This window comes from Pinus tabuliformis, chromosome 3_1 (assembly GCF_031772625.1).
Source record: "Pinus tabuliformis cultivar Carrire ecotype Pingquan chromosome 3_1, CPIR1, whole genome shotgun sequence".
Classification (NCBI taxonomy): domain Eukaryota; kingdom Viridiplantae; phylum Streptophyta; class Pinopsida; order Pinales; family Pinaceae; genus Pinus; species Pinus tabuliformis.
In genome coordinates this window covers 541,809,314-541,819,662 of record NC_142301.1, presented here as the reverse complement: position 1 = coordinate 541,819,662, position 10,349 = coordinate 541,809,314, and positions in this window count along the sequence as shown.

Below are 10,349 nucleotides of genomic sequence, written 5' to 3'. Positions count from 1 at the left end.
TCAATCTCGTTCGATCTTCACTCGAAGTACAAGTCTATCCATGTGAGAAATGTTCTGAAGTCGAACATGGAAAGACATCCCTTGATTACCAGCCAATGATGTAAGTTGTTAGCAAGCGTGAGAGGAATCATCGATAATGATAATGACCCTCAAGGTACTGCAGTACAATTCACGAGGTGTGAATAAAGGACTTGGCGTCGAACACCACGTAAAATCTTTCGGTCGAAGGTCATTGATGTAAACCTATCGCCGGAAGTGAGAAACTTGCCATTGAGGCATGCAAGCTTCAAAGTACTGAATGGGGTGTTCCTAGATCAACTTCTTGGATAATGAGCTGATGTCGATAAGAAGTGATCTGTCATAGGAGGGCCTTAATGAATCCCACATCAATGACACAGAATGGAGTAAATGATTTTAATGGAGGTGAAAATGATCTGGTGATATAAGGTTCAGGGTGGCGGTCATGAAAGAATGGAGTATAAATGTATTGTAGTGGGTGAGACATAGGTGAATTCTCTGAATGAATTCTCTTGAACATATCGGTGACACTGACATGATGGATTGGTAGCATTACCCCAAATGTGGATGGTATGATGGGACCATGGTGATGTGACCGGTGAATGAAACAACCCAACCTGACTTGGATGCGGAGTGAAAGTGTCATGTTCAAGAGCAACTTGCTTGTTAGGATATTCTGACACATAGGAAATAGTTAAGTACAACTTGGTCTAGTATAGAGTTAGGTATAGAGTTAGGTAAATTGTTTTTCTTTACCGTTGTACATTTTGTAACTTACAATCCGATGGTCACGATATGTAGTGATCCGACGGTTCATTCTCTCCTCGGTATTACCGACACTTGATCCATGGCTTGACACCCGATTGGTCCATGATTTCTATTTAAATCCCGTGGAGGGTCATTTGTAGGGTAATCCGTGCATGAGAGAAGCATATGTATATTTTCATTCTTTTATTAATAAATTGCCTGAAGTGGCCGCGTTGGCTCAGGGCGTGGACTGTTTCCCTCTTTGAGGGTTTTAACCACGTCAAAAATACTGGTGTATTGATCTGCGATCTGGTTGTGAGCAGTGTCCTTTGGTGTTCTGTCTGAGGAACTTACCTTGTACATTCCTACATTGCTACCAACAAAGTTTCTTCAAGTTTTCTTCCCAATTTTCCCCAGTCATTGCTGACCAGTACCTCTTTATTTTTATCAAGCTTGAGGAGGATAACATATGCTTGTTCTATAATTTTCCCTTTGGGCAAACCCATCGCTATGTTTTAACGAGCCTAGCGATAGTGAAACTCGTTCTCGTCTATAGACAAGTTTGTCACTATTAAATTTTTAACGAGTTTAACGACAAAGATAACTCGGTCCTTTTCAATTTTAGATAGTTTGAAAAGGAACATAAAGGTAACTCCAAAATTCCTTTTTCGTCATATAATCCTTTAAGTCTGAAAAAGTATAAAACAATACAGAAGGGATGAATTTTCAATAGTTTTAACGAGCCGAACAAAACAAGCGCTCGATCTTTTTGTGTAATAATCCCTCAGGTCCAAAAAGATTAAAATTTAGAGGAGGGATAGCACTTCCGGTCCCTTTAACGAGCTGGAGAGGCCAATGGCTCGACAATTTTTTCATATTTTACGAGTCAGTTGAAAAGAGCTTACAGGAGACTCGTCTTTAGAGGAACGAGTGATAAAATGGGTAGCAACTGATTCCAGGTAAGGTTTGGAATTTTCCAATCATGGCAGTGTTACAAGGATGGCTAGTGAGATCACTCTTTGCAGCTGTTCCTCAAAATGTGTAAACAATCAAATGGAGGTGAATGATCGGCCAATGCAAAAGTGGAGGTGACGGTGCAAACACGACCAAGGCTTTAAAGGATGAAGTATTACATTCACGATGGTTATTTACCAGAAATTGGTTCATTTTTTAATGAGCTTAAACTCTGGGGGAACATGTGCTCATTGCTTATGTTTATTTTTTAACGAGCATGAAGTCTGTGCTAAAACTGCTCGATTAATCTAGTCGTGTGATAAGAATGTCTCATATAAAATGGCAATTTTTAGAGTTTTGCCCCACATCCTTTCTTAATGCAAGTTAGGAAACAACCAATCAAAAAAACAGATAAATGATCGCTCTTTGCTTGCATGCAAAAAGGTTTGCATGCCCCTAGGTATAAAACAGAGTTTCAAGGTTACCCCTTCTATTTTCCGTTAAAACATTTGTTTTACCGAGAGAGGTCTACCTCTTACAGGTTACCAAAGATTGCTCTATTTACGACGTAAACAAAACACTTCTTCGGTGATGTTTATCGAAATAAACAAAGGTGAGCGGCGATGCCCGCCAACTCACATAACTTTGACAAGAGGATCGTATTCCAGTCCAACTCCCTCTTCCAATCAAATACGGGAGTACGGAGGTCATATACTCTCACGGAAACCTACCCTATACCCGAAGTTTTCCTGCCGAAGCAGACCAGGGTGCATGCCCCCTGGGTTTCAGTCATGTCCCCCGAATCACTTGTGCTCATCAGGCAGGCGGACTGGAGATTGAGACATTTCTTGCGTGAAAATACCATTCAGGGATGGTATATGACTATTTGCTATGTGTGAACTGGGGAATGAAAGCTGGTCTACGAGCTTGACCACTCTTTCTTCGTGCGGAAAACACATTACTCTAAAGAGTGAGGAGACAATCGCTCCCATGCAATAAATATAGTCTCGTCCAAGGAGTAGATTATAATCCAGGGGTCCTTGAACTACCATTACGTTCATTTGAACGGTTTTCCCTCTCAATGTTATGGGCACATTGGGAAGGATCCCTAACAGTTGACTGGTTCCTTTATCAAAGCCTGTTAGATTTCTCATCTCAGGCAAAAGCGATGGAGAACCAAGCGCTTTCCAAGTAGTTGAGGAAAGGATACTCACAGAAGCCCCTTCATCTATGATGGTACCGGCCATAACCATTCTATATATTTGAACAATGATTCGGAATGTTATACTAGCTGGTAAACGGGGTCTGCCTAGTTGATTCCAGTCGAAGGAGACAACTAGGTTGCTTGGAGGTGGGACCGAATAGATGGCCGAGTACGACTCTGACGAACTTCCTTCCTGCAGTAAAGGAACAGGTAAATTTCCCCCATGTTTGTTGGAGTTTGTGCTTATGAAAAGAATTTGGACGGTGTCATCCTTGTTCTCTTCGGTGACTGTATCATCTGAAGATGGAACCTCTGAAGGCAAGACCAGGTCAACTACCGCCTCAACCTTTTGACTTTCGTCTGGTATGGGTTCAAATGGTTTGTCTTCAATGATAGATGCTTCAGCCAACCACTTGAGCGGGCCAGCCGGATTTTCAACTAGTGACGGACTCGGCAAGAGTTTTATATATCCAGGAGGAAGTCGTAACAGTGAAACCGGACGATCGTCCAAAACTCTTTTAGCCTCGTCTAAGAAGGGACAATGGTGGATGGCATGATCGCCTTCGCACAGTTTACAAGGAAATCTATATTTTCCTTTTTGTCCTGGGGCTTCACTTTCACTAGTTGACGGTGTGTTTTCAACATGATCATCAGAGGTTGACAACACCGAGTTGTGCAAACGAGGAGACCAGTACCTTAAGATTCGAGGGATAAAAAGACAATATCTATGATAGTGGTCTCCTTTGCAAATGACACATGGCGATTTAGGCCTAGTCGGTGCAGTGTGTGGATTTTCGCTAGACGACACTCGTTTTCCCCCATTCGCTTTTGGCTCCTTCTTCTTCTTCTCTTTCTTCTTCTTTTCCTTCTTCTTCTCAGGTACTTGAATTTTGGCTTTACCAGCCCCATCAAGCGAAGAGGAAGGAGGAGAGGAAGAATTAGAGGAAGTAGAAGGTTGGTGGGTAACTCTGGATTCATCTAGTTGCTGATTAGATTGTTCAGGAATTGTGGTGTTCTGAACGACAGAGGTTGAGAAGAGCCATACAGGCAAGCCGATTGTCAGTCCTGGGAGCGACAATGTGGCCATATGGGGTGCGCCAACATCTCCCCAAGAGGAGAAGGGACTAGGATTTCCTCCAAGGGGAATTCCTTGGTTGGTGGATTCCATTTTCTCAACCCAAGATCAACGTAGGAAAGGGGTAATGAATATTCTGTTTAAAATAAATTTTAGACGCTTTGACACAACTTGTTTTTTCAATTTTTAAGAGTTGAGAAAAAACAAAAGATGACTCTAGTCTCCTTCGATTTTTAATGAGCCTGAAGTGACAAGTGCTCAGATGGACCTTTTCTGTTAAAGATCCTGAAAAGGAATGAAAGGGACTGCTCTGGAAATCTAGGTAGAGGGATTACCAAACCAATCGCAAAACTGCAGAATACTTTTTACGGTACGACAGTCAATCTTCCCGAATGTTGTGTTCAGTGCATTGCGATCGATAGGGCGGCAGACATGGCTTCCTATGGATAAAGGATTAAGCCTATTTGGGTCTCCCAAAATATACTCGACGGTACATGGGAGCACAAGTCCGTACTGGCACTTATTGTCTCAAAGTGGAGGAATCACCCAACCATCAGTGAGAACAACAGTTACTAGGCTTTACGACGCTGGAATACGTCTCTATCCTAGAATTCTAAATGTTGTGCGTTAAGTTCCAAAGTGTTGTTAGATTCATTGAATTTATTTTATATATGATCTTGTTTATGAAGTTTGCCTTTCAGGTTCACCGCGAGATGTAGATGTAATTCCTAAAATGCAATCTAAGATGATAAACAATATTTTTATCTTCTTTATGCAATGAAAATCCTAGCTACTAAGGAAAGAAAGACAGAATCTTTTCACAAAGAGCAAAGAGCACACTCTAAATGCACTTTCCTAAATCAAACCAATCAGATTGTCTATATGCAAATGCACATGCATGTATTTGTTTTTGACTTTCTTAGTATATGAATGATAAGAAGAAAGTTGATGCACAAATCTGAATTTTTTTTCAAGCGACAAATATCAACAAGTTTCTTTTAGAAATAAAAAATGGAGACGATCACAAAACCTTACGATTTTGAAATGAATACTTGTTCTTGACACTAGAAAATTATAAATTCATACCAAAAACAATAGTAACAAGATAATCGACCATCAACAACAATCAAACCCTTTCCTACGATTGAAATCGACACTTGCGACAGTTTCAAATCAAAGGATGACAGTACGATTATGCTACTTTTGCAAAGGAGAATTGAAAATGACTCAACAAACACACAAAAACATTTACAGTTCTTTTGTACAAAGGAGGCGGAATAACAGCAAGGAAAAGGGGTTTCAAACAGACATATACTGATCACAGGCAGCAAAATTCAGGAATAGAACTGGAAAGAATGAATCACAGAAACCAACACTGCACAAAGCCTATTCTGATCAGCGCACCTACAACACAGAGAATTTGAAATGCAGCGCACCTTCTCTGCTCGGGAAGTGCGCTGAAGTTCAAATTCTCTGAACAGTACCTGCGCTAGGCTAGAAACGAGACTCTGTTTGGGTTTCGGGTCACAGTTTGCAGTTCAGTTCATGGGTTTTGGCCGAGCAAAAGGGTAATCAGTAATGCAACAATCAGGGGTAGATCTAAGGAGGATCTAAGAGTTATCACAAGGGTAATTAGAGAGTTTGTGAATCAGTTGTTTAAATCATAAACAGATCCAGTAGATGGACTGAAGTAGCATTTATCTACTTTGCATTTGCTATGGCAAATGGAGTTTGAATGCTACCTGTAAGTTTATGAAATAGACAACAAGGAATGATAAACAAACAAACTAATTCGTCCCTAGTGGAGTCGCCATTTTGTTACAGGGAAAAGTGTCTATATAGAACTTCTCTATCCCACTAAGGTGTGATAGCTTCCTTAGAAACAAACAGAGTAAAGCTACTTTCGTTTTTCCTTTATGAATTATAAATAGAGAGGAACAAGAAGACCAACCTTTGTCTTGCGCTAATCTCCTGATTTGATTCCTCTCTTCTTTGATAGTCTTTCGCTACATGCTCCCTTGCACGCCCAGCTTCACAAAGTACCTGTAAGATCATAGTAGCATAGCACTATACAAAGACATGGATCTATAATCATAAACAATCTAGGATCAGATGTAAATTGACCATACAAATGCAACAAATATCAGTGACACAAGTGTATGGAGGAAAACTAGAATAGCTTTTATTGATAAACAAGAAAGAGCCAAGAGGAGTTACAACCAGTTGTTCTAACCCAGGATCAACCTCTTAGCAAAGAAGCCCCTCTTCACCTCATACAAAGCTTAGATCACCCAACAATCTGATGTTTATCTCAAGAAACCAACAACAATTCCTTACAATATGCAAAATTCCAGCCTCTGGATCTTTGGGATGAGAGATCCATATATAGATATCTGTAATGGAGATGAGTTAGCTCATAATTTGATTAGTGTCTTCCCTCTGATATTTTTTGCTTCCACTTGGAGATTGATGATCTCTTACTCATCCTTGGTCGAATTCAGTGAGGCACGTGTCACAAGAGAAGTTTCTGGAAGCTTCCATTGCCTCTCCACCTCGCAGAATGACACTGCCATTTGTCATTTCTCATCCATCGCACCCCATAGAAGGGCTTTTTGAAATGCAACACACCCACATAGTGTATTTAGGTGATATGCAACGCACCTGGCCAGTGGAGCAGCTGAAATGATCCTGTTTTGACCAATTCTGAGTAGTTTTTCATGGAGAACTTCTGGGAGAAGCTGTAATCTATTGACCTTGTTCTTTTAGGGGTTAGAACAACACTTTTAGGGACTTAGGAGCCCTTGGTTTATGGACATTTCATGCTTGGGGTTGTAGTGCCCAAAAATGTCTATAACACTCTAGTAGTGCTATGATGAAGTAAAAGGTACAATGCGAATCGTCACACTCACGCAGAGACTGGCAAAGCTGCAAGAGGCCAAGCAGTTGAAAGAACAAGTAGATGTAGTGCAGCACAAGGAGGCGGTGCTAAAGGCATGCTTGGAGCCCTGGTTGGATGAGGCTTATTCAATCATAGCCTCCATTGAAGGCAAGCTTTCGAATCTACAAGTAACTCAATAGAAGCTTTAGGGTGACAGTTCAGGACCAGCAATGGGGCAGCTGGTTGAAGAAGTGAAGCAGGCAGCCGCACAGTGCATTGCCGAGGTTGTCATCATACAAGTCAAGCTAGGAGGTCTTCAGGCCAAGATCCCCATGCTTGCAGAGTGAGTCAAGGGTGAGTCACCATGTTTGTGTTGGGGGCCTGTTGGGAATGTGTTCCCCCAAGGATAGTTTTGGGGCTAAAAGCCCATGTTTTAGGGCAAATTTTGTAATAAAGTTGTAAAGTCTCTGCATTTTGTAGTTGCAAAATGTGAAGGTGTCAAGAGTCATAAAGGGTTGTCTGCCCTTATTTTTTAAATAGTAAAATTGGCTATAAAGATCCACCCATGGTCCACGGACCATGGGATTGTATGAAAAGGAGCTAAGTAAGCTCTAAGTAGTCCGGAGTGAGCAGAGAAGTCTGGAGTCTTGGTAGAGAAGTCTAAGTGTTTTTGGTCTTAGTGAAGGTACATGCTCTGCAGCTGAGTGTGCAGAGGCCTAGGGTAGAAGTCCATAACTGAGTGTGTGGACCATTGTAGATGTGTGTGCAGGGTGGTTGGAGTCTGTATCAAACTAAAGATATCAATAAAGAGAAATATTCTACAAATTTTGTGTATTTATTTCCTGTTAATGCATAAGGTTATATTTCATTTTCAGTTTAATTTACAATGTTTATGTGGTGCGCGAATATATGTGATTATATTGGTTAATTGAATGTAAGTAAGAATATCAGTTACGTGGGACTAAATGTGACAGTTTAGTAAGATAAATAAAACACTTAAGATAACTTGGGAACCTATCCAATATGCTGTCATAGCAACACGAAAGTACCTAGATCGTGGGTTAAGGTTGCATGAAGGTCAATCATACACCTTCACGGAGGTACTGAAGGGTGGAATAAGGGGCAAGACTGATAGAGCCATAAAGCTTAGTGACCTGCGCGAAAGTAGGAACATAGGGAATAAACTGACATCACAACCATCTTAGGGTATGGAAACTTGGTTCCAGTATCCCCCCATACTGCTTTGGGTGAGACTTTAGTCCATACTCCACAGGCTGATGCTAAAAGGGCCAGTAGTGTAGGGATTTGTTTGGCTAACTAACAATGAATTTGGGTTAGGCCCCACGAAGCCAACCGATGGGTTCTCTGGGTACATCATATTAAGATTGCAATAGAGGATAGGAGGAAGACAATCTTCGCAATGGAATGGGGTTTTTTTCTAGTATACAGTAATGCTGTTTGGACTCAAGAATGCATCGACAATGTTCTCTCTCGTAGTCATCGCAAAGTTTAATGAGTTCATTAAAAAATTCTTGGAGGTCTATTTCAATGATTGGACAGTGTTTCGGCTAGTCCAACACCATGTAGACAATTTGATCCAGGTAGATATTGGTGGCCACCTACCATGTCCACTTGGAACTCCACCATTGTGTCTTTCAGCTTTTCAGATTTCTTAATTGTAGCACAATTTACTATTTTTAGTAGTTTTTTGGGTCTTGAACTTCCGGAGCAATTTTGAGGCCCTAAATGACGTTTTTTGGGAAAAATGGGAGCAACATGGTCCATGGACCCATGTTTCTCTTCCGAAAGTTGTATTTTTCGAATATATCTTTCTAACGAAATATTATGCGCGTCAAACAGACATCATATGCCAAAGTTACGACCCCGGGAAGTTGATGTACCAATTTACCCAAACGGGGCCCACGATTTGGTATTTCATCTTCTAGGGTTATGTTTTTGGATGTTTAGGGTTTTCAATTATTTCTCAACAATAAGTAGGCCTTCAAGCCTCATTGTAACACAGTTCAGAGGCATGTAGCCGCCACATCTCTTCTCAGAGATAAGCTACCATTGCCCTAGTTGGTTTATTTAGATTGTTGTTTGTAAGCATATTTCAGTATTTTACATTAATGAAATGAAGTATTATTTCTGCTACATCTCTGTTTCTATGGTTATCTCTATGATTTGTTGCATTCCTATTTAAATCCAGATCAGTGGTATCAGAGCGATCTGCTTTTTATCTGTTTTTCATTGCATGTCCCCAACGAGGTTGGGATATAAGGAGTTAGGGCTTGAACTAGTCAAACCTTTGCAAGACCAGCCTCGTAAATCCAGACAGCCTCCCATGGTGGATGAAAAGAAAGATGAGGGGGTAGGAGATCCTATCAAAATCTTGCTCGAAGAAGCCCTCAACCGACAAAGGAATGTGATGATGGATAGCTTTGCCCAGATCCTTCAACGGCTACCCAGGGGCAACGCATCGACTTCCAACAGCTACTCTGGAAATGCCACACCATTTAAGGTACAAGTTAGTTTTGAAATCCCCATATTCAAGGGTCAGATAGACGCAAATGTCATCGATAAATGGTTAAATCTTCTAGAGGGTTATTTTTCTGTTCATGATTTTTCCATTCAGGAAAAGATTATTTTCGCTCTTCTCAAAGCAGCCCCCCACGTCAAGGACTGGTGGGAAGCCTACTATAAGTAGAAGGATGAAAGTATAGGCTCACTATTCTCAGACACACCCACTTGGGATTCATTCCAGGATGCCATCAAGGAGAAGTACCACCCTGTCGGAAGCTATGAGGATCAATACATAAAGTGGACCATGCTGCGGCAGGGGAGGGACCAAGACGTGCCGGAGTTTACCAATATTTTCCATACCCTTCGCAAAAATTTGGGTATCAAGGATTTAGAGCAGCATTTCGTACTCAAATACCACGGCTACCTATACAAGTGCATCCAGGAATAAATAGAATTCATGAACATCAAACTCACTTGGCACGACATACCGATATGCCATCAAGGTCGAGAAAAAGTTTAAACAGAAGAAGTGAGACATTGGATTTGCAAATTCGAAGCAAGGGAAAAGTACCCCCAAACCGCAAAACAAAGGACAAAGCCAAGGTGTGGCGGCCAAAGAAAACCCACTAAAGCTGCAAGCAAAGAACAACACCGTGAAGCCAAAAAGGGACACGGGAAAATGGTGTGAGTCCCATAAGAGCTCCACCCACAACACAAATGAGTGTCGGGCTAGGCAGTCACTAGTGATCAAGCTAAAGGTTTTAGAATCAGATGCATGTTCCGACCCTGAGTCAGAACCTGAGAAGGGGAATGACATAGGGAAGCAGATTATCGATGCGGAGCCCGACGCCACCATTTCCACCACGAAGATACAGAAGGAGGAACCCGAAGATCCAAAGGAGGAGGAGCATCTCTTCCACTCCTAGATGTGGGTAAAGGGCTCCCCGCTA